Below are 6,590 nucleotides of genomic sequence, written 5' to 3' on the forward strand. Positions count from 1 at the left end.
ATATATATTTGTTTTTTTTTATGTATGTTTATAACACTATTGTTATTCTAATTTATTTATTTATTTATTTTTTGAAAATACAGTAATTTATATTCATGGACTTCTGTAAATACACTACATGTTTATTTATTTTAGCTATTTTTAACATATTTTCAGTCTGTTGTTTAATAAGTTGATGTTGTATTAGAGATGATGTTGTGATGTTGACCGTTTTTTAATGTTATTGAAAGAAGTCTCTTATGCTAACCAACTCTGTATTTATTTGATTAAAAGTACAGTAAAAATTGTAATATTTAAAAAATTATTACAATTTAAATTAACTTTTCTTTTTTAATATATTTTAAAATGTAATTTATTCCTGTTATGTTAAAGCTGAATGTTCAGCAGTCATTACTCCAGTCTTCAGTGACACATGATCTTTCAGAAATCATTCTAATATGCTGATTTGCTGCTCAAGAAACATTTCTTATTATCATCAGTGTTAATATTGTGTATGTACTTTGAAAACTGCACACACATAGGACTGGTTCTTGGTTCAACATCCTTGCAACATCCTTAAGCTTCTGACTGGTTAATAGGAGTGTTACTCCAGTAACTACAAAAGGACATTGATTCAGGAACATACGCTGCTTGTGTAAATTACATTATGCATGCATCGAAACACTCTTACACACAAAAGATGCACAACATGGGACTTTGAAATTGTACCTATCTGAGAGGTCTTCTGAAGGAGGCATTGACACATATGACCACTCAGATCGGATTTAGCGTAGCTTTTTCACATTCTCACGCCACGTAAAACGTAAACACGTCAGACGTTTTTGTAGTGAACATGCTGAACGTCTTTGCAGAAACATGCTTATGCTGTTGCGAAGAGCAAGTCAAGCGGAAAAAAGACAATATACTGCTAGTATACACAACTCTGAGTTTTGAAACCAGCGGAGACGGCAGCACGGAATGAAGTCGCACATTCCAGCTTCCTGTGTTTCTGCCGCTGCCTCATAAAACAAAATATAATCCAGCCGGGACGGTGTAGTGCCAAATTCTGACCCCTGCCAGATTATTACCCCCTAGTATTGGTAGGTTTAGAGTTAGGTGTGGGGGACGGGTTAGGATTAGGGGTGGGGTTAGGATTAGGCAATCAGGTAGCGATTTCAACGAGGGGGGTAATAATTTGGCAGGGAGTCGAAAATGGGCACAACACCGGCAAAAAGTTGTCATGTTGTAAGACAACATCTGTATTGCAAACTGTATTGCTGTTGTTGTTTTTAGCGCAGGCATAACAACGCAACGGCATTGCCATAGAAACCAATGCAGATATTCAGTAAAACGAAAGAGCGCCACGGGACACACAAACCGGATTTGAATAGTTGCGAGATACACAGTGTGGACAGTCAGTCATCAAGATCGGATTCCAATCGGATATGCACAAAAAAATCGGATTTAGGCTGACAGTCTGAACAAGGCTATAGTGCCTGCAGTACATACAAACTCTTCAGTCACTGGTGGCATAGACATAATATCTCCCCAGCTTTCACACAGCTTGTAGAGAAGCTGTCAAAATATCATTGAAACATTTTGTAATCACCGTAGAAAACAGGCAGTTGCATGCTAGAATACAGCGAAACAGCAGCCATTCTGTGAATGGAACAACTGTTTTTTTTTTTTTATTTATTTATTTATTTTTTTTATTAAACAATACAAACATTAAAACATTAAGGCAGTACAATTATCAAAATCATAAATAAAGACAAGATAAAAACAAAAACGAGAAAAACAACAGAATATACACACAGATTTGTTGCCAGGGTAACAACCACAAAAAAACAAGGTAATAAAATTACATCTTAAGAAGACAAAAAGGAGGAATATAAAGATACTGTTTTCATAGCTTTCAAATTAACAGAACTTTGGATAGTTTCCACATACTTATCTAAGTCCACTTTAAATAAGGAGAAGAGAGGTTTAGAGCCAGTAAACTTTTTATGAATGTGAAATTTAGCTAACAGGAAACATAAATTAATGATGTCATATTTTCCGGTATTCTCTTTTGAATAGTCAAACAATCCAAAGAAAGCATTATTAAAACAAAAAGAGAAGTCACTTACAAAATAAGATTGAATAAACACTAAAAAGACTGACCAAAATTTTTCTGTGTAGGAGCATTGCCAAAATAAATGAATGAAGTCTCTTCAGAAGAAGAATGACAAAAACAGCAACTCACTTCAATGTCTGACTTATATTTCCTAAGAAAGACTTTAGTTGGGTAACATTTGTGAATCAACTTAAATGTTATTTCTTTTACTTTATTGGTAAGCAGATATCTGGCAAGTCCATACTTTCTCCCAAGGTATATTCTCCACAGTGCTATTCCAATAAGGTATTATGTAAAGAATTGTTGTTATCTCTCTTTGAAAAAGAGCTCTAATTTTATAGTTATTTTTTTGTTGATCTGTAGAAAAGCAAACACTTCCGATCATTGTGTCCTTTAAATTCAGAGTGTAGGTGTAGTACCTTGCAACAGAAAAGACACACCAGAGGGAATGGCATTGAAAACAACAGCATATTCATCAGCAGATACAGGAATATTATATTTCTGTAAGAAATCTGAATAGTTGTAAAGTCTGCCTTGTGAATTAAAAAACTAAAATTAAAACTAAAAGAAGATTGTTTTCGAACCAGTTGTCAAAGAAAAGTGATTTATTCTTGTAAAGAATATCCTTATTGTTCCATAAATAATATCTGTGCGGAGAAAAGTTGTGTTTGTATATTAAGGACCAGGTCAAGAGCATCTGCTTATGGAAATTAGAACGTTTGATAGGGATTTTTAAAACATTATAATTACAAAGTAATAGGAAATTCAGGCCACCAACTTTAGAGAAAATATAATTTGGGATAAAATTCCAAAGTGAGGAGGGATTTTTAAGGAAATTCTTAAGCCAATTAATTTTAAAAGTATTATTTAAGGTAGTAAAATCTACAAAATCCAGTCCCCCCTTTTTTGTTGGGTTCATTATTACAGATTTCCTAATATAGTGAGTTTTATTTTTCCAAACAAAATTGTTTAACATGCTATCAATTCTTTTTAATGTTCCTTTATCAACCTCCAATGAAAGAGCAGCATAAAGTCAGTCGAGACAATCCTTCGGCTTTAGAGAGTAAAATTCTTCCTCTAATTGATAAATCTCTGCATCCACGAGTTAAGTTTTCTTTGGGTTTTCACAGGAATGTTAAATATAGAGGGAAGATCACAGCGTTTGATTGATATTAACTCACATTTGTTGATATTCAGGCAGAGACCTGAAGCTCTGGCTATTATTATTTCTGTATAATGTCCTGATGGCTTTACAGAAATAATCTCCAAACCCAAATTTGGCAAGAGCTTGAAATATGAACTTGTGCCCAAGCGAATCAAAGGATTTGTAGAAGTCTAGGAAAAGCAGGAAACTGTCATTAGGAACGAGATTCTCGTAATCTAGAAGATCTAAGACTAATCTTATATTATTCGTAATGTGACGTTTCTCCATAAAACCTGATTGTGATTCATCAATAATAGAGTTAAGGACATCATTAATTCTTCTTGCTAAAACTAAAGCTAAAATTTTGTAATCATTATTTAAGAGGGTTATTGGAAAACTGGATTGGCCTCCAGTTTTCTAGACACTCTTTATCTTTGTTGGGTTTGGGTATCAGGGTGATGACTCCTTGTGTCCATGGTTGGTAGAAGTGCTTCCAATTCAAGGCTTTCTTTGCACACTTTTAATAAGAAAGGAGATACATTTTTGTCAAACATCTTATTCAGCTCAGCGGTTAGACCATCACTGCCCAGACTTTTATTATTTTTTAAACTCTTAATTGCCTGTAGAATTTCTGATTGAGAGATATCGCCGTCACAAGCTTCTTTATCTTCTAATGAAATAACTTTATTTTGATTGACAGAGTCAAAAAACGAGTTGGCTGAATTATCACAATATCTTGATGTATATAAGTTACTATAGAACTTGGAACAATAAGCAGCTATTTCTTTAGGATTATCAAGAACTCTATCATTTGTTTGGAGACGATCAATAGAAACATTCATAGCATTGGATCTTTCCAACCTAAAGAAATAGGCTGAGTTCTGTTCTCCTTCTTCCAGCCATTTTTTCCTGGATCTAACATAGGCTCCCTTAGCTTTGGATCTGTACAAGTCATCTAATTTATTCTGTAGTTTAGAGTATTTAGTGTTTTGAGTCTCTGTCAATGGTTCCCTAAATGATAAAGCAGAAAGCTGTGAAAGAACTTCATCTTCAATTAATCTATTTTGTTTTGTTATATTACTTCCAAATTTTCTTAAGAATTTCCCTAATTCATATTTTAGAAGCTCCCAATTCCGTCCATAAGCTTGTTCTGATTCAGCCCTTTCCCAGTAAGTTTGGATTAATTCATCAATCTGCTGTTTGACCTTTTCATATTTAAGAAGAGAACTGTTTAGTTTCCAAAGCGACGCTTTAGAAGTATTAATTGTAGTATTTTGTGATAAATTAATTGAAATAGAAATGGCATTATGGTCAGTCAGTGGACTGTTGCCAATATTGATAGAGATATTATTATTTATTAATGTTTTAGAGATCAACCAATAATCGATTCTGGATTGCCTTGAACAGTCTTTGTTACACCAAGTGTACTGTATTACTGGGTACATTTCTCTCCATATGTCAACTAAATCAAATTTATCCATAAACGCTATAAGATTTGAGTTTGAAGAAGCTGCTTTTCTTGGAGGGTGTCGATCTAGCATGTTATTCATTACTATGATAAGGTCACCACCTAAAATCAGAAAGGCAGTAGGATATTTCCCTAATGCAGATGAAAGTTTTTGATCTAGCATGTTAAAGAGAGTGCAGTTTCCCGCAACAGAGTTGTATCCATAGATGTTGACAATAATTACTATAAATTGGTTAACAACAACTACTATTAGCAGGAAGTGACCTGAAGGATCAATACTGGTTTCCAGAATACGACCATTAAAATTATACTTCATAATCCGTACTCCAGCAGAATATTCTGACCCGTGTGACAGCCATATTTCATTGCCCCACTGTGACCTCCAAAATGTGGTGTCTTTAGCTGTAGAGTGACTTTCCTGGAAAAAACTGAAATCTACTTTGTGCCTCTTAGAAAACAAAAATAAAGCCTTCCTTTTAACATTGTTTTTCAAACCCCTGGCATTTAAAGAAAACAAAGACATAAAAATGAAACAAGAATATAATACCTGAAGAACTAGGTATAGAACAAGATATCAATTAGAACAGAAGAACCTTCACTACAATAAGACAAAAAAAGCGATAATTCGCTTGACTCTGCAACAAAGGAATTATAATGAGTATAAGGGCATGAGTAAAAGTCTGTTTTGTTTTCTTTTTCCCTTAATGACACTTCTTTCTCACTTTCGTTCTTTCAGTCATAACGATTTAGGACCTTCTTCAAAAGGTGTCCTCAGTCTCATCGACAGCAAAGGATGGTTTTAATTTCATAATTGTTCAATAATCAATAATCAAATTCATAATTCTGAGAGAACATTCCACCACGGCTGTTTTTCGTGACTTTTCCCTCTGTGAAATTAAGTGTTGGCAACAGCAAGCAACGGTGATAGTTCATTTAAAGGTAATGTCACCGCTAGATTGGACTAATTTGGACAGTCACGGTAAACTGGAAACGAACACCCCTAGAATGGCGCCTCGCCTGTGTGTATCCGAATATGATGCACCAGATGAGTATTGCGACCGAACTGCATATTAAAAAGCGACAAAAAAACATTTATTGCTTGAATTTCGTGATAAAAATGGACAAAATTTAAAAGTAACAAAGCACTGTTCACGCATCAAACAGCATAGACTAAAATATTGATTTTTGTGATTTAAAGGGGTCATATGATGCTGCTAAAAAAGAACATTATTTTGTGTATTTGGTGTAATGAAATGTGTTTATGCGGTTTAAGGTTCAAAAAACACATTATTTTCCACATACTGTACATTATTGTTTCTCCTCTATGCCCCGCCTTTCTGAAACGCGTCGATTTTTACAAAGCTCATCGGTCTGAAAAGCGAGGTGTGCTGTGATTGGCCGAATTCCTCAAGCATGTGACAGAAATGTTACGTCCTTTACCATATTGTGATGCCTGCGGCAACCACATGTGACAACCCCACTTTACAGATCTTCTTTATGCACCAAGAGCTTGTAACACTCCAAAGAGAAAGGAAAAATTGAAATCGCATCATATGACCCCTTTAAGAATCAATTAAAATACTGCCAGCTCAGCCCTACTATCCCTTATACGTGCATATAAATTTAAGTTTAACTTAAATGCCAATATTGTTTGTAACCTTTAAAGTGAAAGTGGGTTAACAAACTCATTCTGAAAATTCTGGTGAATGGGCTTAATCTTAGTCTTAAAGCACTTACTTGCAATGTAGTTGTTCAAAGGAACATTCACTGAGACTGTGCCAGTAACGATCATCTCCAACTTCAGACACTTGTTCCGCTTCACTTCACCTCAAGACAGACCAGTGACCCCGTCTGTCGTCAAAAGGTTGCTTAGTGTGTTGTTC

Source organism: Sinocyclocheilus rhinocerous, unplaced genomic scaffold (assembly GCF_001515625.1).
Source record: "Sinocyclocheilus rhinocerous isolate Xijiao unplaced genomic scaffold, SAMN03320098_v1.1 scaffold730, whole genome shotgun sequence".
In the NCBI taxonomy this organism is placed as follows: domain Eukaryota; kingdom Metazoa; phylum Chordata; class Actinopteri; order Cypriniformes; family Cyprinidae; genus Sinocyclocheilus; species Sinocyclocheilus rhinocerous.